The 25,223-nt window shown below is 48.4% G+C and overlaps 1 protein-coding gene across 4 annotated transcripts in view; it reads left to right on the top strand.

Moving 5' to 3' along the window:
- Positions 1-25,223, top strand: part of mpp2b (membrane protein, palmitoylated 2b (MAGUK p55 subfamily member 2)) — a 721,652-nt gene that overhangs the window by 287,587 nt on the left and 408,842 nt on the right. The window contains exon 1 of one of the 4 annotated variants that reach the window (XM_038778702.1): positions 8,221-8,239. The exons of the other annotated variants lie outside the window; for them this stretch is intronic. The gene's annotated coding sequence lies outside the window, so the exon portion shown is untranslated. Of the gene's footprint in view, positions 1-8,220; positions 8,240-25,223 lie in introns of those variants that run through there. 4 annotated transcript variants of the gene reach the window in all.

Below are 25,223 nucleotides of genomic sequence, written 5' to 3'. Positions count from 1 at the left end.
CACTGGGTTTTACTGAATGGTGGGATGACGAGCTGCAACATGTTTTTTTTGGGCCCTCTGAGGGTGTTAAACTCGCTGTGGCACAGCACACGAGCTGGTGAATATAATTGGCATTCTTCATCTGAAATCGGAGCGCACAGCACCTTCTCCCGGTCTTTCAATTAGGCTGGGAAGCAGACTTCAGATTATTGTTGATGACTGCAATCTGCCAGTTCGAAATGTTTTCATTTTTTGAAAGCCCACTTTCATGGGGATGTTGGAATTACATGTCTGCATAATTTACAGAAATTAATAATGTAAGAACATAAATGATCAGAGAATGGTTGAAAGGCGATGAGCATTTCAGCTTGTACCATGTATTTAATAAACTGAACGCAGAAATGGTGTTGCTCTGTCCTTCATCAGTGCAGTAATTAAATCTGAATTTGTACATTTTGAGGAAAATTCTCTGAAGGTTGTTGGACCAATGTTCACATCGGTCAGTGCCCATCTACTAAGAGACAAAGAACAATACAGCACAGGAACAGGCCCTTCCACCGTCCAAGCCTGTATCGGTCATGATACCACCCTTGGCCAAAGCCCTCAGCACTTCCTAGTGCCATATCCCTCTATACCCATCCTATCCATGTATTTGTCGAGACGCCTTTTAAATGCCGTTAATGTATCTGCTTCCACAACCTCCCCTGGCAACGGGTTCCAGCCACTCATCATCCTCTGTGTAAAAATCTGCCTCAGATATCTCCTCTAAACATTTCCTCATGGACCTTAAACCTATGCCCCCTGGTGACTGACCCCTCCACCCTGGAAAGAGTGCCTGCCCACCCACTCTATCCATGCCCCTCATAATCTTGTAGACCTCTATCAGGTCACCCCTCAACCTCCGTCGTTCTAATGAAATCAGTCCGAGTCTATTCAGCCTCTCCGCATAGCTAACACCCGCCAGACCAGGCAACATCCTGGTAAACCTCCTCTGAACCCTCTACAAAGCCTCCACATCCTTCTGGTAGTGTGACATTCAGGATTGTGCACAATATTCCAAAAGCGGCCTTACCAAGTTTCCATACAACTGTAGCATGACTTGCCAGTTTTTATATTCGATGCCCCATCCAATGAAGGCAAGCATTCTGTATGCTTTCCTGACTATCTTGTCCACTTGTGTTGCCACTTTCAAAGATCTGTGGACCTCCATGCCCAGATCTCTCTGACTTTCCATATTCCTAAGAGTTTTGCCATTTATGGTATATTTCCCCATTAGGTTATACCTATCAAAATGTATTACCTCACATTTGTCTGGATAAACTCCAGTTGCCATTTCTCTGCCGCAGTCTCCAACCTATCTTTGTCCTGCTGTATCATCTGACAATCCTCAACACTATCTGCCACTCCACCTATCTTGGTATCATCTGCAAACTTACTAATCAGACAAGCTACATTTTCCTCCAAATCGTTTATGTACACTACAAACAACAGAGGCCCCAGCATAGATCCCTATGGAACACCACTAGTCACAGCCTTCCATTCAGAAAAACACCCTTCTACTGCTACCCTTTGCCTTCCGTGAATGAGCCAGTTCTGTATCCATCGTGCCACCTCATCTGTTGATCCCTTGTGACTTCATCTTTTTTTCCCAGTCTGCCATGGGGCACCTTGTCAAAGGCTTTACTGAAGTCCATGTAAACAACATCCACCACCCTCCCCCATCAATCATCTTTGTCACCTCCTCAAAAAACCCGATCAAGTTCGTGAGGCATGACTTCTTCACAAAGCCATTCTGTCTATCACTAATGAGTCCGTTTGTTTCCAAATGGATATAAATTCTGTCCTGAGAATTCTGTCCAATAATTTACCGAATACCGGCATGAGACTCACCAGTCTATAGTTTCCTGGATTATCCCTGCTACCTTTCTTAAACAGTGGTACCACATTAGCTATTCTCCAGTCCTCTGGGATCTCTCCTGTAGCCCTCTGGGATCTCTCCTGTAGCCCTCTGGGATCTCACCTGTAGCCAATGAGGATACAAAGATATCAGTCAAGGCCCCAGAAATTTCCTCTCTTGCTTCCCTCAGTATTCTGGGGTAAATCGCATCCGGCCCTTAAAACACCCTACACCTTCTTTTTGATGCCAACATGACCCAGACTGTCCACACATCATACCTAAGAATCATCTTCTACAAAGTCCTTTAGGTTGGTGAACACTGATGCAAAGTACTCATTTAGTACCTCGCCCATTTCCTCTGACTCAATACATACAGATGATACCATCAACTGTCCTTATGCGGTCCAATCCTTTCCCTGGCCACCTCTTGCTTTTTACATATGAATAAAAAGCTTTGGGATTCACCTTAATCCTACTTGCCAAGGACTTTTCATGACCCCTCCTAGCCCTCCTAATTTGCCGCTTCAGTACCTTCCTACTTTCTTTATACTCCTCAAAAGGTTTTGACAATTCCCATCCTTCCAGACCGTACAAAAGCCTCCTTTTTCTTTTTGATGAGGTTCACAATATCTCTCGTTATCCAAGGTTCCCTAAACCTCCCATACTTATCCTTCGTTCTCTCAGGAACGTGACTTCCCTGAATCCTAATCAACAGTCGCTTGAAAGACTCCCACATGTCCGATGTTGATTTACCCTCCAACAGTCGCACCTAATCCAAATTCTTCAATTCCTGTCTAATGTTATCGGAATTTGCCTTTCCCGAGTTAAGCACCTTAATGCGAGGGTTACCCTTATCCCGATGCAAAAATACCCTAAAAATTACAGAATTCTGGTCACTACTCCCAAAATGTCCCCCCACTGAAACCTCAACCACCTGTCCAGGCTCATTCCCCAATACAAGGTCCAGTACTGCCCCTTCCCGAGTTGGACTATTTACATATTGCATCAAGAAGGCTTCCTGGATACACCTTACAAACTCTGCCCCATCCAAGCCCCGAGCACACAGTGAGTTCCAGTCAATATAGGGGAAATTAAAATGCCCGACCACAACAACCCTGTTACTTTTGCACCTATCCAAAATCGCTCTACCTATCTACTCCTCTATCTCTCGCTGGCAGTTTGGGGTCCTGTAATAAACCCCAAGCATTGTGATTTCCCCCTTCCTGTTCCTGAGCTCTACCCAGATTGCCTCATTGTATGAGCCGTCTGAGGTGTACTCCCGCAGTACGGCTATAATATTCTCCTTAACCAGTAGTGCTACTCCCCCAACCCCCATTCCCGTACCAGCCTCCCCGGACAGGTGCCGGAATGTGGCGACTAGGGGCTTTTCACAGTAACTTCATTGAAGCCTACTCGTGACAATAAGCGATTTTCATTTCACTTCATTTACATCCCCCTCTATCTCTCCTGAAGCATCTCCATCCTCCAACATTCAGCTGCCAATCCTGCCCTTCCTTTAACCACGTTTCTGTGATAGCCACAACATCATAGTTCCATCATAGAGACATGTAAGTAGTACAGATTATTTTTTCCCATTGCATCCTTTCCTGGCAGAGAACATTATTTTGTTCAGAATTTCTTCAGGTCAATTCTGAAATCAGGAAATGTTGTGGATTTAACAGAACGACGCAACATAGAGCCTAGCGATTGTATCATTGAGGTCATCATCATCATAGAATTTACAGTGCGACCTAGTTCAAAGTTTTATGGGTTAGTACTTGCAGCTGACAAGGTTAGTTGCCCAACCATTTTGGTGGAAGATGTACGCTGGTTGTTTTTGAGTTTGTGCTGCTAGATATTGAGGTCAGCATTGCGAGCAATTGTTGGGCATTTGTACACTCGGGTTAGCATAGCCCATGGTACCTTCCCTATGTATTTGTAAAATCAACCTTTAATCTCTACACACAGGAAACCCGAATGATAAAGCACAATAATGTCTGAATGTGCTGAGTGAATGTACAAAGGATGAAGGCGTGATAGGTCTGACGATCGGTTCTGTTTGAGTCCAGAAGAAATTTAATGTGCACGATTGAACTAAATGGGAACAAAGTCCCATTGCGAGCGCCTTTAGCTGCGTGTTTCCTGGTGCTCACAGTGCCGAGAAAGACCCCGATATTTAATGGTTAGATGGGGGGCCACAACGGGGAATGCACGGCTGAGGCCGCACATAACCCCATTTTGTGCTCCGCTCGCCGGAAACTCAGTGTAGTGAGAGATCAGGATGTCATTTTTAAATAGTGTCCCGATCTCTGAAGTCCCCAACACAACCCGCACCCCCCCCCCCCCCCCAAGCCCCAACGTACTATGAGGGGGTCCCTACAGCTCTCCCCGCAAACCCCCCAACACCTGCGCAAGGCACAACCGGCCCGATCACCGCCATGTGAAAAATGACAGCTTGGCAGTGTTAACCATTAACCTGGCAATGCCAGGCTAGCACCCAGCTGGCACTATCATGGTGCCAGTCTGGGAATTGCAGAGTGCAAGGCTGACTGTGTCAGTGCACCCAGGTGGCACCAGCAGTGCCAGTATACTACCTGCCCAGAGGGCATGCACCAGGGGGCCTCCGATCCCCTGGGAGACGCCCACGAGTGCCTTACCGTCTGGTCCATGTTTGCGGAGACCAGTACTGAATAGCTCTTGCCCGAAGTCTCCGCGGCAAAGGGGATGGATCCATTGCCTCGGGAAACTGCATAGTAACATGACACCAGCAGTCTCGCTCTAATATGCAGATTTTCCAAAAAGTGATCCCATCCACAATGGGTGGCTTTCACATTGTATCGTCTTGCGAGATCGCGTTGGATCTTGCGAGGCGTTGATGGCTAGTAGATTCCGGGAGTGAGGGCTCCGGCTTCTATCAGCCATGTTGCACCGTGGCGAGCTGCCTTTCTAGCGCAACGTGGCTGTTTGATCGTGCCCTATATGCTATCCCAACACTGGAACATGCCACCCTGGCTATCAACAGGAAATATATAAGCAGGTTGGTACCCATGCCATGGTACTACTACTTTACTGAGCCACTACTTGACAAAAGGTTTATAAGGGCTCCTCAGATTTATCTCTGCTGCAAGGCTGGAACCACTGGAGAATTAATGGAGACTTGACTCTTTTATTGCACTGGCACCATAGCTGTAAAGTGACATTAAGAATTGTATTCTATGCAATCTGCTTTTGTTTGACCTCTTACATTTTTTACAGAACATGAATTAGAGTCATTGAATCATGTTTAAAAAATATTTGCGTATGGGATGTGGCTAGACCAGCATTTATTGCCCATCCCTAATTGTCCTTGAGAAGGTGGTTGTGAGCTGCCTTCTTTAACCGCTGCAGCCCTTGTGGTGTCGGCACACCCAGAGTGCGGTTACGGCACAGAAGGTGTCCCTTTCTGTCTCCTGTCGTGCATTTCAATCAGTCTCATTCTCCCTGTAACATTGCATGCTCATTTCCCTCAAGTGCCTGGAGACTTTCTTTGCAAAATCACTCATTGTCTCCGTTTCAGCCATCCTTGTTGGTATCAGGTTTCAGGTCATTGCCATTCTCTATAGTCAAAGGTTCTTCCTCATCAACTTGGCTGACACATGGGTATCTCTTGACAATACAGGCCCCCACCCCCACCACCATCACCACCACCACCAAACACTGCACTGATGTGGTCATCTAAGTATGCGCTTAAATCCTGAAGTAGAACTTTAACCAAGAAATTTCCTGGACAACTTATACCTCCACTGACTGACTCAGAATTGTATAACACCAAGAAAGCTAATTGCCTGGTAAATGTCTATGCAATAGTGCCACTTGCCTCAAGGTCTGAGACCAGAGAGAGTCCATACAGGGTAGGGATGGTATGTTTAACTGGTCCAAAATCATACGCGCGCAGATCAAGAATGGGTTTCCTCCAGGTCCTCCAGTTTCCTCCCACAGTCCAAGGATGTATAGGTTTGGTGTTTTGGCCATGCTAAATTGCCCCTTTGTGTCCAAAAGTTGCTTAAATTACCCAAAATGTTAAGTGGGGTTATGGGGTTACAGGACTAGGGTGGAGGGTGTGGACCTAGGTAGGGGCTATTTCAGAGGGTCAGTGTAGACTCAATGGGTCGAATTGTCTCCTTCTGCACTGTAGGGATTCTAGAGAAAACATTCAAATCCCACTGCAAAACCTATATGCCTTTAAAAATATAAAACATATAGATAGATAAGAAAAACGATCAGATGGCCCCTTGAGCCTACTCCACCATTCGATAAGTCAGACTAAAATTCAATCACAGCTCCACTTTCCTGCCTGATTCCTTATCCTTTGATTTCTTTGGTGTCTAAAGATCTATTAATCTCAGTCCAGAACATACTCAATGATTAGCTGTTCGCAACCCTCAGAGGAGTTACAACCTTCTGAGTGAAGAGATTTCTCCTTCAATCAGCTGTAAATGGCTGATCACTTGTCCTGACACTCTGTCCCCGAGCTCCGGGTTAGTCCCTTAACAATTTGCTAATTTTGAGTTTCCAGTTAGTCAGAGAGTTTGAAGGTGTACAGTCGAATCCCAAACCTTTTTCAATGCATACTCTAGGATTCATTGTTCACCTGGATTACTATTGTCAAATACTTTGTATGCAGTTCCTGTCTTGGGTCATAATGTATTTGTATGCCTGTCTATCGAAACCATGGAAACAAAGAAAGTCTTATCATGTCATTTACTGATGTTAGCTAAATTGAAGGATGACTTTAAAAAAATAAATTTAGAGTACCCAATTCATTTTTTTCCAATGAAGGGGCAATTTAGTGTGTTCAATCAACCTACCTTGCACATCTTTGGGTTGTGGGGGCGAAACCCACGCAAACATGGGGAGAATGTGCAAACTCCACACAAACAGTGATCAAGAGCCGGGATTGAACCTGGGACTCGGCACCGTGAGGCAGCAGGGCTAACCCACTGTGCCACCGTGCTGCCCTGAAGGATGACTTTTGACTAGGATGCCCAGACAAATTCCCTGTCTCATAGAGCCATGGGATCTTTAAACCTTAGGCCATGCATATAGGGCCTTAATTTTATGTCATTTTCTAAGGATGGCATCTCTGACAAAGTGGCACTCCCTTGCACTGCATTACTGTGTTAGCCCATATTGTGCACTTGAGTCCTGGAGTGAGACTTGAACCCACAACCTTCTGACTTAGAAGGAGTTAAGAGCACTTACAGCTAGGTCAAACTGACACAATGGATAAAGTTTTAAGAACAGTATGTGATCAGTGGTTGCCATACCAAGAATCAGTGCCTAATGCACAACCACCGATTCTTGAACCCGCGCTGCCATTTGACGCTCACTTGAGCATTGATTGGCAGTGGGCGGTCTGTCCTTGGAAGGAGGTCCTGCCCATGAGAGCTTGGCCGACAACGCTTCAATCCACCCAGGCACAGCGCTGCAGTGGCCAGAAGTGGTACTGCATTTATCTACCTGGGACTAAGCCTCGAGATCTTTGAAATGTTACGTCCTGGGGGTCCCAAGGGAGGGAGGTCAGGGGACCCTTGAAGGAGTTGGGAGGAGGGTGAGGGTGGCATCGGGGGTTAGCTCTGGGGAGAGAGGGTCCTGGAGCTCCAATGTCCTGTTGGGTCCCAACTCTTCACAAGTTGTGGCAACTCTGAGTAAGCCCCCCCCCCCCCATGCACCCCCCCCCCCACCCCACTTCCTGCCCGAAATGGGGAAAAGGGTTAATGTTACCTTTCCACCGTCCCCTACACAGACTCCCATAAACCTAAAATTGAGGCTGGCCAAGAAAAGGCCATTAATTGGCCACTTAAAAGGGACTTAAAGGTAAATGGTGGGCTCCTCACCCAAGGCCCTGACTGCCCAAACATGAAATCATGTCTGGATTTGGGCGGGTGGGTTTTCAGGGTGAATCCCATCCATTCAATTTTATGCCCAGAACACGTCTTGGGGCAGTGTTGAATTCCACCCAATGAAAATAAAAGGGGAATGGCGATATTACGATGAAGAACCAGTTAAGCACCAAGAGATATATCAGAATTTTAGATTAACTGATTTAGCTGAATTTTGGAAAGTGGAAGAGGGGATGGGTAGGTCTGTAGTCCTGTTGGTTGTGAAAATATCCTGGTGTAACTGCCAGCAATCTTCATATTAGCATCAAATGGACTGCCTGTGGCCTCTGCTTACATCAGTCTTGTTGCTATTCCCCCCTAGACTGAGTGGAAGTCAGGTGCTGACCTCAACGGCTTCCTGCTGTGCGCTCACCTCCTCTAAACTGCTGTGTTCCAGATGCTGTGTGTGACCCCCTCTGCTGTTGGAAACTAGCTATTGCAGGTACCCAATTTCTCCAATTGCCTCTTTTAAGAACTTTACTTACCCATTTACACCATTGCTGAGTGGGTTACCAACAAGGCATAGCACAACCCCACCCTCATCACCGTGATCATCCCCCCCCCCCCCACCCCCTCTCCCCCCACCCCCAGGATCCCTGGGAAAGACAGAAGAAGATGGATGTTTCCACCTCTACAACTTGTATCAATCTCCACAACCTCGTCATGTGCAAAATTCAATGCTTTCCCCTTCAGCCTTCCATCCTCCAGCCCACGCAAGATCCACTTGTCCAGAACTCTGCTGCTCCCCTTATATCTCATATTACATTTCACTTCACTGTTTGTTTCTGTATTTACCAATCTCCGTTAGCTCCCCCCACCCCCGCCCCAGTGCATTGAATTCAAGATTGTTGTGTTCTTTTAGAAATCCCTCGTGGCTTTGCCCATCTTCACACTGCATTTACCACCAGACTTGCATCCCTGCGTGCCTGCTTTTGACACCGGATTCTTTTGCTATTTCAGCATTGATGAGGCAGCCTTCAACCATCCTTCTTCTACACAATGGAACACTCTCTTTCTCCAAGCTGCCCGTCTGCTTTGTGACATCTCACTCATCTTCAAAAGTCCCCTCAAACCTCGAGATTTGGTCACGCATTCAATCACCTCTCCTGATGCTTCCACCATGATTAGTGATGAAAGTCGCCCTAGTGCCCGAAGACCATTGGCTGCTCTGACCTTTTGGGTGAGAGCTGACTGGTGATGATTCAAGCTGAGGTTCACCACATCTCAGGCAAGGATAACCTCAGTCAATATGGGAATTCAACCTGTGCTGTTGGTGTCGCTCTGTAACCTGAACCAGCTGTCCAGCCCAACTGAGCTACCAACACACTGTATTCCTTTCCATTGCCCCACCCCCACCAATCTGGGACACTTACTGTTTGAAAAACAAAGTTTCTGGAATTGCTTGGCATTTTTTGCATCCATCTGCAAAGGCAGACCAGTCTCAGTTTAACATTTCATCTGAAAGACAGCATGCTGGATTCTCCGATTCTGAGGCTATGTCCCCCACGCCGGCATGGGAACGGTGACGTTTAAATGGTGGACAACGGCCACTGATTCTGCATTTAGCTGGTGGCTAGCATATCGGCAGCGTAGACTGCCCGGTTCTAGTTGCCAATACAGCCCGGAAAATTGCCGGATCCGTGGCTGCGCATGCGCACGGTGACGGCCCACGAAATAGTGCTCCCCTTTGGCCAGCTCGTGCACCCCGGACCACCCCCTCACAGTGCCCCCAGCCCCTGATAAAGACCCCCTCTGCCTGCGGATCGGCCTTCCCCCAACTGAGGCGGATGAGACCCACACGTGACTGATGCCGTCAGGAACTCGGCCGGTAAGGGAGAAGGCCTCAGGCAATGTCCCGAGTGTCGCGCGGCATACGCGGAGAATACGCCACTTTGGAGGGGGAGGAACACCGCGAAAGTGGCGCCGACCCGATTTGGTCGGGAACTTTGCTTCTCAGGCCGACAGCCGAAGGTGATTTTGGCATCGGCAACCGGAGGAACCAGCCCAGCATCTCTGACAGTGAAGCACTCCCTCACTGCTGTGCTGGAGTATCAGTCTTGATATTTGTGCCTAGCTCCTGAAGTGGGACTAGAACTCATAACCTTCTAAACTCAGAGTTGCTGCCAACTAAGTGACAGCTCATACTAATCTGAAATTGCTTGGCCTGCACTCGGCAATTACACATTCATTGAGCTTAACTGAGTTCATCAAGGAAACTAATTGTCATAAATAATGGATGCCAGGATCTTACAACCCTTCCCCAGTTGCTGCATTATTGGCTGTGCTTGAGAATAGAAGACCAAATTGTCTTGTATATGCTTTTTTTTAAAAACCTCCTATTCCCAACGTGGCCATAAATGCAAAATCCTTTCACCCGAGAAATATTTTGAACTGGTAACTATTCCTAACTCTTGGCTGCTTTTGAATTCTCTAAAGCAGGTACAAGGTGGGGATGCACACTACACGAACCACAGTGAGTTGATTAATGTTATTCATTAGCAATAAAAGATTCAGCCGCAGATTTTCTGGGTAATAATTACGCATGACTGCTGTATAATTCTATATTGCCGCAGAGTCTTTTAGAGTCTTTGAGCTTCCTATTACCATTGTGTGGGTCAGTTGGAATATCTGAGCCCTCCGTATATATTTAATCCTCCTGCCACCCTGCTATGGGATGCAGAGTTTCGTCAATCAAATCCACTTAATGTCGCATTGTTTTATGTTTATAAAACTGGCAATGGTAGATTAATTTCCTAAAAACACGTTTTTATTAAATTTCGATCTTGATTCCATCTCCTAGTTAAGATTTGAGGTGAGTGAGGCGAACGTTTTCCCCTCAGGGTCATTGGTCTGTGGAATTCTCTTCAACAGAGAGCAGTGGAGGCCCGATCATTGATCATCACAAGGCTGAGTTAGATTTTTCATTGACAGGGGAGTCGGTGGTTATGGGGGGCATATGGGGAGATGGTATCATGGTGGTGTCGCTGGACTAGTAATGTAGAGAGCCAGAATTATGTCTGGATACATGAGGTCAGATCCCAACCACAGCAGCTGTTGGAATTTGAATTCGGTAGTTGTCTCAGTAATGTTGACCAGCTATCACTATTGTAATAATCTATCTGGTTCACTAATGTCCTTGAGGGAAGGGAACCCAGTATGCCTACCTGGTCTGGCCTACCAGACCCACTGCAATGTGCTTGTCTCTTAACGGCCCAGCAGCCATTCAGTTCAAGGGCAATTCCTGGACTACCACCACCTGGAGGCTCCAATGCAAGTCACTCAGCATCCTGACTTGGAAATATATCTGGGGTGGCACGGTGGAACAGTGGTTAGCACGGCTGCCTCACAGCACCAGCAACCCGGGTTCAATTCCGACCTTGGGTCGCTGTCTGTGTGGAGTTTACACATGAAATGAAATGAAAATGAAAATCACTTATTGTCACGAGTAGGCTTCAATTAAGTTACTGTGAAAAGCCCCTAGTCGTCACATTCCGGCACCTGTTCGGGGAGGCTGGTACGGGAAGGGGGGGGGGGGGGGGGGGGGGGGGCGGGGGATGGATTTTATAGCAATGTAATGGTAGACATTCTCCCCACGTCTGCACGTGTTTCCTCCAGGTGCTCCGGTTTTCTCCCACAGTCCAAAAATGTGCAGGTTGGATGGATTGGCTATGCTAAATTGTCCTGTAGTGCACAAAAAGATGTGCAGGTTAGATTAAGGAGTTAATGGGGTAGGGTGGGGGAATGAGTACTCTTTCAGAGGGTCGGTGCAGACTCTATGGGCTGAATAGCCTCCTTCTGTACTGCACGGGTTCTATGATTCTACGTTGCTGGGTCACTTGTTTTGGAACTCCTTCCCTAACAGCACTGTGGGTGTACCTACATCACATGGACTGCAGTTCATGTCTCTCTCTCTCCATCCGTCTCTCTGTCTCTCTCCCGCCCTCTCCCTCCCTCTCTGTCTCTCCTCCCTCTCTCACTCCCTCTCTCTCTCTCTCTCTCCCTCTCTCACTCACTCCCTCTCTCTCTCTCTTTCTCTCCCTCCCTCCCTCACACACTCCCTCTCTCTCTCCCTCTTCCTCCCTGTCTCTCTCCCTCCGTCCGTCACACACTCCCTCTCTCTCTCTCTCTCCCTCCATCCCTTTCCCTCCCTCTCTCTCTCTCTCTCCCTCCCTCTCTCTCTCTCTCTCTCACACTCCCTCTGAAGGGCAATTTTGGGATGGGAAATAAATGCTGGCCTAGCCAGCGACGCCCACATTCCATCAATTATTTTTTTTTTAAAAATCGACACCCACATCACACAAATGAATTTAAAAAAAGACAGGGAAGTGTGCAAATGGTCCAATAGATCATAGAATCATAGAACTGTTACAGTGCAGAAGGACGCCATTCGGCCGGACGTGTTTGTTGCTGATGAGACCATCAATTCACGCGACACGTGGTTAGAAGTGAACAGTGGTTTTAATCGTCTTACAACAGAGCCTGCCTGTGACAAGATGAACTCCAGGTGAACTGGCAGGCAGGCTTTCAGCATCAACCTTTATACTCCAGGTTAGGGGGAGGAGCCATGGGTGGAGCCAAGGGTGGAGCCCAGTACAAACTCCCGTACACTCCCAGTGCATCTCCCCCTAGTGGCAGAGCAGCGCAACTGCTCGTGTGCCGAGCTTACAGAGACATAGTACAACGTGTAATACAGTGTGAATTACGCTACTGTGATTCACCACAGTTGCCCCTTTCAATTTCCTAAACAGCTTCACCCAACTGATTTCACGGTTTGATCTTCCGATCTAAGATCCTCTCTCACGAATGCACTGGTCTCATTTTTTCATTAACAGCTCCCTCTCACCTCCTTTTCCTTTTGCCTCTCCTCCCTAAATACCCTTGAACATTCAGTTCCGGGCCTTGGTCACCCTGCAGCCGTGTCTCTGTAATGGCAATGGGATCACACTTGTTTACTTCTCCTTGTGCCCTAAATGCATCTACCTTGTTGCGAATGCTGTTTGTATTCAGATAGAGTGCCCTTAATTTATTATTTGCGCAACCTCCAGCTTTATCTATGAGCGCTCTGTTAAATTTGTGCACTCTGTCCCTTCCTGCCATACTCAGATTATCAGTTACCTTGCTCTCTTGCCTTGCCATCCTTTCCAATTTGTTATGTTTTCCCTCACTTGATCCCTCGACCCCGCTATTCAGTTTAAATCTCTTTCTACCGCCCTTGTTATACAACTCACCAGAACACTGGTCCCAGTACAGATCAGGTGTAGACCACCCCTCCAGTGCAGGTCCCACTCTCCCCCAGTACTGGTACAGATGTTCCATGATTTGAAGCCTATTTCTCCATCACCAGTCTTTGAGCCAAGTGTTGAACTCTCTAATATGACTTGCCCTATTCTCATCTTCTTGAGGCTCAGATAATAATCTGGGGGTTAATACCTTTGAGGTCTTGCGTTTTTGTTTAGCCTCTCGCTACTTCTAATACCCAAGTCGAACCTCTTTCCGAATTTTACCAAAGTTCTTGGTACCTACATGGACCACGGCAACTGAATCCTGCCCCTCCCACTGCAGGTTCCTCTCTGGCCCAGAATAGATGTCCTGAATCTTGGTTATGGGCAGGTAACACCAGCCTTCTGGATTCTCGGCTGCAGAGAACTGTGCCTTTGGCTATATTGTCCCCTATTACCATTACATTGCTGTAAACCCCCCCCCCCCCCCCCCCTTACCACAACTGCTTGAATGGCTTCCTGTACCATGATGCCATGGTCAGATTCCTCATCCTCCGCGCACCCCCACTTTCATCTGTGCAAGATGCAAGAACCTGGAACCTATTGGATAATTGCAATGGCTGAGGCTCCTCCACTTCTTGTCTTGCTCGCAGTCACACCCTCCTGTCTCTGCCAATTGATCAAATCAGGTTATTTCCCTAAAGGGTAAGCACGGTAGGGCAGCACGGTAGCATGGTGGTTAGCATAAATGCTTCACAGCTCCAGGGTTCCAGGTTTGATTCCCGGCTGGGTCACGGTCTGTGTGGAATCTGCACGTTCTCCCCGTGTGTGCGTGGGTTTCCTCCGGATGCTCCGGTTTCCTCCCACAGTCCAAAGATGTGCGGGTTAGGTGGATTGGCCATGCTAAATTGCCCGTAGTGTAAGGTTAATGGGGGGATTGTTGGGTTACGTGTATATGATGGATACGTGGGTTTGAGTAGGGTGATCATTGCTCGGCACAACATCGAGGGCCGAAGGGCCTGTTCTGTGCTGTACTGTTCTATGTTCTATGGGTGTGACCTTCTCCTGTAACAAAAGTGTCCAGTTAACTTTGCCCCTCCCCGATTGTCACAATGTCTGCTGTTCAGCCTCCAGTGCAAGTCTGTGAGCTGAAGTTCCTCCAGCAAAAATATTTTTCTTTAAAAGGGCCATGGCATGGGGTCAGACAAGCTCACTAGCACTTGGATTTCTGAGGCTGCTGTGACCACAGGAATGGAGAGCACGTACCTCGGGCTTCCCTGCACAATCTCTCACTTTTACCCGGAGGTTCTGTTGAGTGATGCAAGGGGCTGCAGTGATGTGAGCTCCACCAAGGGGGAGAGGAAGAGGACAACCAAGCAGGTTTGGCTGGAGCTGTTGACCCTGTCACATTGGAGATAATGCTCAAGACAAATTCCAAAGGCGACACGATGGCACAGTGGTTGGCACTGTTGCCTCACAGCGCTAGGGACCTGGGTTCAATTCTGACCTCGGGTGACTGTGTGGAGTTTGCACATTCTCCCTGGGTCTGCGGGGGTTTCCTCCGGGTGCTCCGGTTTCCTCCCACAGTCCAAATATATGCAGGTGAGGTGGATTGGCTGTGCTAAATTGCCCCCTAAGTATCCAAAAGGTTAGGTGGGGTTACGGGAATAGAGCGGGTGGAGTGGTGCTGGGTAGGGTGCACCTTTTAGAGGGTTGGTGCAGACTCGATGGGCAGAATGGCCATCTTCTAAGCTGTAGGGATTTCTATGACCTCAGGAGGGCAAGAAAAGGGATTTGAAGAACACTTTCACAGCATTGCCCTGCACAGAACCCCTCAGGACAAGACATCTTGCATCTTCACTTCACGAGGCACATCACGTACCCATCTGAAGAGCCGACACTGGCAGTCACCGCCAACCTATTGCCCTTTTGCATCCATGTCTTACAGTCCAGAAATGGGATCCATCCCTCCTCTCCACAAAAGCCACCATAACCGCTCACAAATCTGCTTTCTCTCCTCGCAGGTGAAGAGAGCATGAAACTGGGTGAGTGGTGGAGAATCGGGCAAGTGGCACCTCCAGTGACAGCGATCTTGTTGGTCTTTGCCACAGTGTGCCTACCTTCTCTACTGGGAAGGAGGCCTTGTTCCAGGAAGGTGCAGGTTCAACAGCGATCAGTGTAAGAACCTGAGCCTCCCGAGGCACTGATACTCTGACATGTTGATGGAGCTGATCCTCTGCCAGTGGACTATGTGTTGGGCATCTCACTGGATCATGGTATCTTTTATGGTATCTATCTCACCTGCCCAGTGGTGGGGCATGCAGGTGAAGAGAAGGCACCTGGTACTAGAGTTGGTGTTGTTACCGCCGCTGTGCCTGCAACGATGCGACTTCTTGCCTCTCTGCAGAGATGGATTGTGGAGTCGCGAATGTTGCTTCTATGGGTCGACTCCTGGCTTGGCTCACTGTGTGGAGTCTGCACGTTCTCCCCGTGTGTGCGTGGGTTTCCTCCGGGTGCTCCGGTTTCCTCCCACAGTCCAAAGGTTTCCTCCCGCAATCCAAAGATGCGCAGGTTAGGTGGATTGGCCATGCTAAATTGCTCTTAGTGTCCAAAAAGGTTGAGTGGGGTTATGGGGAGGGTTGAGGTGTGGGTTGGGTGGGGTGCTCTTTCCAAGGGTCGGTGCAGACTCGATGGGCTGAATGGCCTCCTTCTGCACTGTAAATTCTATGATTCTATGCTGTGGTGATGGCCAGGGGCGGGTTTCTCAGTCCCGGCACACCCTGGGCTGGATTCTCCGTACCCCGTGCCAAAATCTCCGCTGGGGCAGAGAATCCATTTCCACGTATGGAATCGGGACCGGCGTCCCGAAAAGTGGCGTACTGGGCTAGCACCGGCGCCATGTGGAACACTATCGATACTGCTGAAAAACGGTGCGGGATTCGCCGGGTCCGTGATTGACACTCGGGAGGCTGACAAGGTTCAGCCGCACATACACATTAAACTCCCCACACACACTTATTCCAGCCAAAAAGATGGCACTGGTTGTGCTGGAGTGCGCCTATCCAGCTGATGGGTCGTCTTGGGCACAGGGCACCCGAGGCTGGATTCTCCATTCTGGAGACTAAGTGTTGACGCCGTCGTGAAAATTGTGAAGTTTCACGATGGCAAAAATCAGGTCCACAGCTGCAGCGATTCAACCGCTCCCAAGGGGCTAGCACGGGCATAACGAGGAACGCCACAGTCTGGGAACAGATTTGCCAATTCAGTGATTGACGCACCGCAGCTGCTGGACTTAAGGCATTCTCCCCGCCCCAGACACAAGCATTGCAGCCAACATGGCTCTTCCGCAACGCCGAACTCAAAATCTCGTGCTGTACCCCAGGCTGGGAGGGAGGTCAACAGACACCACCATTCGCCGTGCCTGGGCAGAGGTGGGAGCTGCCGTCGGCGCCATTGGCGAGGTGGCCAACATCGCTGGTTGATGACCGGATGCCAGAATTATCTGCAGGGGGTCAAGGGAAAACATGTAACCATGGCGCATACACCCATGCCCAACCAGGTACTATGGGCTACACTGTGGCCCTGGTTGTCAGCACACGCCCCAGCCACGTTTGCCCCCACCCCGGCACCATCGGTGCCCCCGGTCCTGGCACCCGTCCCTGCTGCCAGGGGCACGGTTTGATGACACTGCCCTCACTGGGGGCTTCCGTCGGCGTGGCCCTGAATGGTTTCCCCTGTGGGTGTTGCCGGTTGGGTGGGGTGGTTGGGGTGGGGGGGGGGCACCCATCAATACAGCCATTTCCTCTGCGTCCACCCAGGGGCCGACATGGGTGGCCAGCAAGATGGCCGCCGTAATGGCGCTCGATGCAAGGGCACCGCCCCTGTCCTGTCAGGGACACCCCGGCTGCTCTGCCTGTCTCCCCCCCCCCCCCCCCCCCCCAACTTCCCCTCCCCCGGCCCTGGCAGGGCCCCCTCCACCCCGCAGGAAGCACAGCCGGTGTCCAATCGGGGAACCTGCAGTCCCCCCACGCCTTCTCTCTCAGCTGCCTCAGCCAGCACGCCAGCTTCACGATTTTTTATACCACATCAGAAACACGCCGTCGGGAAATCGGCCGATCCGAGGGACACTATCGCTGAGGCCCCGGAAAATCGGTCGTCATGACCGATAATGAGATACATACTGTACTTCCAGGCAGCATGGTTGCCGCATGATTTCGTCGATTTTGGGGGTCCAGAGAATGTTGATTCTGCACGAAGCCGGCATCAGGCCCGATTTCGGCATCAGAGCCGATTCTCCGGCTGATCGCGTTTCGCTATCTCGGCGTTGTCCCACGGATAATGCAGCCCACGGTTTTTGGAGAAAGGGCTTTGGAAGTGAAATCTGATTTGGCAACCCTAGTTTTTTTAATAATAATAATAATAGTCTTTATTAGTGTAGCACATAGGCTTACATTAACACTGCAATGAAGTTACTGTGAAAATCTCGTAGTCGCCACACTCTCTCTCACACTTACTGTCGCCTGTTTGGCTACACTGAGGGACAATTCAGAATGTCCAATTTACCTAATACATCTTTTGGGACTTGTGGGAAGAAACTGGAACGTCCGGAGGAAACCCACACAGACATGGGGAGAACGTGCAGATTCCGCATAGACAGTGACCCAAGCCGGGAATCGAACCCGGTGCCTGCCGTTGTGAAGCAACAGTGCTAACTACTGCGCTAGTGACCAGAGACAGTTTTCTTTTCCAGTGCGATATCTTGAAAAGTGATAATAGTTAAAAACAGAACAGCCTTGTCTGGAGACAAGGAAAAGACTGAATCAACTCACGTTGAAGCAGTCCTTTGAATACATTCAACTGAAGTCTGAAGGGGCTCTCAAGTGCTCGGATTTGCTTTGAAATGCAAGTATGGACTTTGCTTGTTTAAGCTGGCTTGAGAGCTGTTTGTGTATTTTCTTGTTGTTTAATGGGAAATTGAATAGTAGTTTTAAGGTGTTCATGTAGGCAGTTCTCTTTGGGTTTGAAGTTTAAAAAGTTTGATATTGTAGTTATAATAAAGTTTTGTTTATGTCTTCACTCAAGGAGCGAATCGATATTTCCACATAGTCTAATGAATAAACTAAAATATTGGGGTTTCGGGCAGCACGGTGGCTCAGTGGGTTAGCCCTGCTGCCTCACGGTGCCGAGGTCCCAGGTTCAATCCCGGCTCTGGGTCACTGTCCGTGTGGAGTTTGCACATTCTCCCCGTGTTTGCATGGGTGTCACCCCCACAATGCAAAGATGTGAGGGTAGATGGATTGGCCACGCTAAATTGCCCCTTAATTGGAAAAAATTAATTGGGTACTCTAAAATTTTAAATAAATAAATATTGGGGTTTCCGTCCACTATCCTAGCCACTGTTGAGATCTGTTTGGGGATCGTAACAGAGGGAAAAATTTTGAACCACTTTTTCATTCTGAATGCAATGTACAATTAGAGGTTCCTGGACTAAAACAAGTTGTGTACGCTTTGAATATCTTGTTGCAATCTCAGAAAGACAGAGTGAGCTTCATATCATCTTGACACACAACAAATATTATGATGTGAAAAAGTGATGATGTCCATTCAGTTTTTTATCACTTTAAACATATTAAAATCTTGCTGAGCTTCACTGACTATTTCATTAAAGCCTTAACTAATGACGCACATAAAGATGACCACTGTAATTTGATCTTCAAAATGAAATGTGTCATAAACAGGGTGACATGAAGGCGCTCTAATGTACTGTGCCGTGAGGGCTTCTTATCTCTGAGATCAGAAGTTCATAAGCACAGCTTCGTCATCAAAGTGAGGTGCCAAATGGGATAAATCACTTCTTGGAGGGTGAGCCAGAGAGATAATCGATGTTCATATGGTCTATATTCAAAGTTGTAGTTGCATAATTGATATTATTGAGTAACATCTTCACCCTTCAAACTGGCCTATATAAAGCCTGATCTCAGTAATTTGAATCTCTGAAATATAGTAAATCTTAACTGAGAAAATTGATCAAGTGTTTAGTTAGTATCCAAATATTTGGCTTAAAATAACATCGCCAAAGCCAAACGCTACGTAAGCTGGAAATCTGAAACAATAACAGAAAGTGCTAGAAATACTCAGCAGGTCAGGCAATATAGGTGGAGTTTGAAAAAGAGTTAACAGGTCAGGTCAATGCCCCCGAGTTCTGATGAAAGCTCGATTTAGCATTTTTTTTAAATCAGTCCCGTTGTGGGTGCCGAGAACAATCCCACTGTTAAACTGGACTCTTCTTTTTCAGGCCTTGGCGAGGAAGGTCCAGCCAAGGCCACTCCGACCTTCATTTTCTGCACTCTGGACTGTTCTCCCCCCCCCTCCTCCTCCTCTCCCCCCCCCCCCCCCCCCCCCCCCCCCCCCCACCAACATGACCCCTCCGATCTCCCCAATACACAAACGTAACGATTAGGGAGGCCTTGAGCTCCGCTCACCCCACCTCACAAGGCCAGGGACCCCCGGGCCCAATCCCCGGCACAGGGACGATGCCACTTCGGCACTTTGGCAGTGCCACCTGGACACCCTGGCAGTGTCAAGGTGCCTGGGTGGCATCATCAGTACCAGGGCATGATGCTACCCAGTGGCCGACCACCTGGGGGCCTCCGATCATCTGGGAGAGCCCCCCCCTCAAGTGCCATTCCGCCTGGTCCACGTTTGTGGAGACCAGTGCGAAACGGCGCCCGGCCGGGATCTACCAGACGAGGGAATTTGATCCCGGGCACTGGGTAGATCCGGCATAGACAAATTCCAGCGAGGCTAACTGTTCACTTGAATATGCAAATCTGGATCCCGTCCATTGATCCCGTTAGATCTCGCGAGGCGTAACCAGCTGGGTAAACCTCGTGAGAGGCCTCTTTTGCGACTTCCCAGATGTGCCGCATCCCGAGTTCGGCGCGGCCGTTAGATCGTGCCCAATAACTCTTGTTTCTCTTTCCACAGATGCTGCCTGACCTGCTGAGTATTTCCAGCATTTTCTGCTTTTATTTTAAAATAGCATGGCTGGCTAGATTTAAGGCTGCGTTCTAATAATCTAATAATAATCTTTATTATTGTCACAAGTAGGCTTACATTAACACTACAATGAAGTTACTGTGAAAATCCCCTAGTCGCCACATTCCGTCGCCTGTTTGGCTACACGGAGGGAGAATTCAGAATGTCCAATTCAGCTAACAAGCACATCTTTCGGGACTTGTGGGAGGAAACCAGAGTGCCCGGAGGAAGCCCGCACAGACACTGGGAGAACGTGCAGATTCCACACAGACAGTGACCCAAGCCGGGAATCGAACTGTGCTACGATGCTGCCACAAAATTGCCACGGAGGGGAAGGGAACCATGTAAAGGCCTATTGATATTGGGCAGGAATTTCCGGTCGGCGTGCTGGCGTGGCCGAAGACTCCCGCGGGCAATTGATGCCCAGTGTGATCAAACAAATATAATTAAAATGCGTATTTGTAAAAAGCTTCGTTATAAATTTCAAACTGTAGTTGTGAGCTAACAACGCGATCATTGGTTAGCTGCTAGATTTCTGTGACTGGAATTTTAGTTGCCTATCTTCGGAACTGCGAAACTGCTTTGTTGCGTAAACATTAGAAAGAATAGCTGGTGAAAGCTTTTTTAAAAATTTGTCTTAATCCATAATGGAATCAGCAGAGGGTGCTATTGAGTGGCAATGGTTTTAATTTCTCCTTAAGCCTGACATGGCTGCCTGTCATTTTCTCGGAATGTTAATATTAATTGGAAATAGTTTACATAATGTGTTTGTCACAGATGGAATGTGAAGCTACTTGTAGCCTGGAAATATTTGATATTGTAGTACATGCTAATTGTACCATCTGTGTTGTTTCCCACTGTAATGGTGTTGATGAAGCACAATAAATGAGGGACTTCCACAAACTACCACAATGCAACATTTTGAATGTCCATCAAAATCCTGCCTAGTTATTATGTTTTCAGTATTTTGGTACAATTCAGGAAACTTCTGTTTCCCTTTCACTTCTCGCATTTCATTTTCTCCCCTCTGAAAGCAGAGGTCTCTCAAAGTGTGGTGGGCTGGTGGGCCGTCAGACCCTCCAGATGGCCCATGGGCTGCACCAGAACGCATGTCACTGAAGGTGACATTCGGTGTGACAAAGATTCGATGGATTTTCGACTCCATGCACAGTCTGAATTTCCTGGACTTGGCACAGCTCTGAAGCACCTCCTGCCATTCTCAGCAACATACAACTGTAAGATGTATTTTTCAACAGTAGTATGACTGAAAACAAAGAAAAGGATCCAGATGAACATGTTGACTGATTTGAGACTGAACCTCTCCAGCTTGGAATCAGACATTATCTCATTAATAGCAGTGCTGATCTTTCTATTAATCCTGTTGACCTTTTATTTGCAGTGGCAAACAAAAGCATGCGGCGGAGGACCTGTAAGTGGTCTGAGGGGTCTTTTATACTCTCTAAGTGGTCCACGCAATAAGTTGGAGAACCACTGTCTGAAATGCAGTGACTTGCTGGGGTTTGATTCCACGGGTGTTGGCTTCTCAAAGTGCCCCCTCTCTTTCTCCCTCCTCAATTCTCCTGTGCATGTGCGGTGGCCTTACTGAACGCTCTGGCCCCGACGCAACATGGTACGTTGGTTCTGGGGCCTGACGCGCAACAAAGTAGGCCCGGGGAGAGAGGGGGGGGGGGGGGGGTGGCGGGGGAGAGGCCAGCCCGCAGATTGGTGGGCCCCGATCGCGTGCCAAATCACATCGGAGGTCCCCCTGGGGATGGAGCCCCCCCCCCCCCCCCACTCCCATTGGGCGCCCTCCGATTCTTTGCGCAGAGTTCCCGCTGGCAGCGACCAGGTGTGGACGGCGCCGGTGGGATCTGCTTTTTCTGCGCGGCCGCTCAGCCCATCCGGGATGGAGAATCAGCGGCCCAGAGTCGTACAGCGACCCGTGACCTGCGTCGCACCAAACTCGCCGGCGCAAATGGTGCTGATTCTCTGCACCTCGGAGAATCGCGCGCCTGCGGCGTGGCGCGGTTTCGGCGATACTCCGGCCCGACTCGGGGCTGGGAGATTCTCGCCCAGGAATTTTGATAAGTTGCCCAGTTATGCATACCAACCTAGTAAATTTGTAAAGGTGGCCTTCAGCTACAATAAATGGTGACTTCGCTAAAATTCTGACATTTCAGAAAGAGATCATGCACCATTGCATGAAAATAAAACCATTGCAATGAGATATAGGGCAGGTCTTTCCGGCAACGCCCACTACTGGGTTCGTCCAGTCCCACTGAAAATCAATGGACTTTTGGCTGGAATGTTGAATCTCCCTTGGCAGTTCCCGCAATGATGGGGCCAGGAAATTTCAGCCATTGGCTGACATTTTACACCCGTTCCAATTGCGGCTTTGCCGACAGCGAAACCCCCCTCCCCCACCTCCTTCCCATGTAGTGACAAGTTCCCTGGCAGCGGAGGATGGGAACATCAGGAAAACCAGTTGACAGTGGTGGGACCAGAAGATCCAGACGCCGGCCAGTGGTTGGATGCCTCCCAACGTCGCTAAGACTCAGCACTCTTCATTCATATATAGGGGAGAAAACAAATCTCAAGCACATGAAGGCAGTCGAAGTATTAAAGTTACAAGTTTGATTTCTCAATGGATGGGTCAAGGGAGATTTCGGGAGGGAACTACCAGTCGTGTTGTGCCCGAAAAGCAGTGTGGGTGCAGCGCAATGTGACCAGTAGATGCTGGGAGGTCCCAGTTCTGGGATCTACCTGGCTCACCATGCCTTGCGAGATCTAACACAATCTCCTCAGATGTCGCAATGTGAATCCTGCCCATTGTGGGTGGGATCACTTTCTGGCAAATTTGCATATTAGAGTGAGACAGCTAGTCTCACTCTCACATGCTTTCCCGAGATCTGACCAAGGCGTGGGATCTAACACTCTCGCCTTGGAGACTTCGGGTGAACGCCGTTCAGTACTGGTCTCCACAAATGGAGACCAGACAAAAACAGCATTCGTGGGGGCCTCCCAGGGGACTGGAGGCCCCAGGTGCATGCCCCGGGGGCAGGCTGGTATCCTGGCAGTGCTGGAGGTCCTCACTGCAGAAAATAGGGCTGTGTAGCCTCTTTGAGGAGTTCCCCACTGAGGTCCCAAATCTACCCGTATGGGCATTTGATAACAGGGTGTTTTTTGCCGCTCTAATCGCTGGGAAACACCCGGCTAATCCCGCGCAACGGGACTCTGTCCCTATTTGGGTAGATGGCACCTGTCAGCTCCATTTCCTTTTTGTTTCATTTCTAGTTTCAAATGGTGTTGAAGCGATTCCGCTTGGAAACAACTTTGTTAAAAATTGTCTTCTCCCAGCAGCAACAGATAATCAATTACCCAGGGGCAAAGACTTTTATTAATTAATGCAAATTGCCAGGTCGGGGATTTGAATTGTGTTTGATTCACTGTAGGGTCACTGTAGTCAGGATTGCAATAGATTTACAACAATGCACATTCACCCCAAATGCCATTCCATCCACTAATCTACTGACATTCTAATTAATTAAATGGAGTGATGCAGATTAACAAGGTCGTAAGAAATGCAAACAAAGCGCCAGGATCTGTTTCCAGAGGAATTGAATGAATGAGCAGAGAAATATTGTTAAATTTATATAGAATCTTGGTTCGAGTACGGTGCACGGTCCTAATATAATAAAGAGTTCGCAAACCTGGTGCCACTGGAGGAAACACAAAAAGGATTTATGAGGATCATACCAGAAAGGCAGGTTTATAACCCTCAGGAACTAAAGAACCGACTGGGGCTCCTTTCTCTGGGAAAGAGAAAGCCGATGTGTGAACTAATACAAATCTCAAAATTATCAAGGGGCTTTATAGGGGAGACTAGAGAAAATTACTCCAAAGTTAGGGGTCATAGTCACTGATGGATCCAAGAAAGAATTCAGAGGAAGCTCCTTCAGCCAGGGAGCAACACAGAACGTTACCACATGGATTAGTTGAGGTGAATAGTGTAGATGCAATTCAGTGGATGCCAAATAGGGAGAAGGTCATGTGGGAGAAAGAAATAGAAGGCTGTGCTGATAGGGGTCAGATGAAAGTAGGGTGGGTGCAGACCATTTGGGCTGAATGGCCAGCTTCCATGCTCTAAGTGCGATGCAATTTGATATGGTGCAAGGGTGGTCTTCTGCATAATTTTCAAATTTACAGTAAAAATGGCAATTCTGATTAACTATTATACTCCATAAAGCACACCAATATTTGGCCCATTAACACTTTGTACGAAGACTATCTCAACAGTTATTGGCCAAATCTGCTCACCCTCCACTTGTCAACACCACTCCAATCTTAAAGGGGCCCACTCTCTTGACTCAAAGCAGCAATGTTGTGCCTCCTCTGTTGCTGACTTCTCCGTCGCTCAATCAGCTCACAAGGGACTGCCCTCCTAATTCACACTTCTGCCATTTGTTTCCATAGAGCACTTCTGCTTTATCCTTCGCTCCATTCAATCTTCTATTTTTCTTTTCTCCAGTTCAAACTAACTTCGTCCCTTCCCAATTACAATCCTCCATCACGCTCCATTTAATTTAACATTGTACTCTCCTCCCTTAGTTAGTTGTCACGCACCTTTCCCCTCCCACCTCAGTTCATGTTGACACTGCCTTTATGCACACTCTGTTATTGCTGGCACTTTCATTCCTACCACATCCTGTTCTTACCATCTTCCTCTGTCCTAACTCCCACAGAATAGGTTCTGGTCTCTCCGCCTTTTTCTGCCCCCCTCCCCCCCCCCGAACCTAAACATTTTGTTTCTTACATCCATTCAGTTACTGCTCCTGATCAACACTCTGGATTTCATGTTCAAGTCCTGTTGCTGATGTTATAAGTGATGTCAGCTCTTGTATACTGGGGCAGAAGGTCCTTATGGCAACCAAATTCTGACAGTGCGCAGCGTTCATAACAGTATTTGGGTAGAAGTAGCACTGAGTCATTGCTGCCTCACGACGCCGAGGTCCCAGGTTCGATCCCGGCTCTGGGTCACTGTCCGTGTGGAGTTTGTACATTCTCTCTGTGTTTGCATGGGTTTTGCCCCCACAACCCAAAGGTGGATTAGCAATGCTAAATTGCCCCTAAATTGGAAAAAATGTATTGGGTACTTTAAATTTATTAAAA

This window comes from Scyliorhinus canicula, chromosome 19, assembly GCF_902713615.1.
Source record: "Scyliorhinus canicula chromosome 19, sScyCan1.1, whole genome shotgun sequence".
In the NCBI taxonomy this organism is placed as follows: Eukaryota; Metazoa; Chordata; class Chondrichthyes; order Carcharhiniformes; family Scyliorhinidae; genus Scyliorhinus; species Scyliorhinus canicula.
The sequence above is the reverse complement of the archived record's forward strand: the minus strand, read 5'-3'. Positions and strand labels throughout refer to the sequence as shown.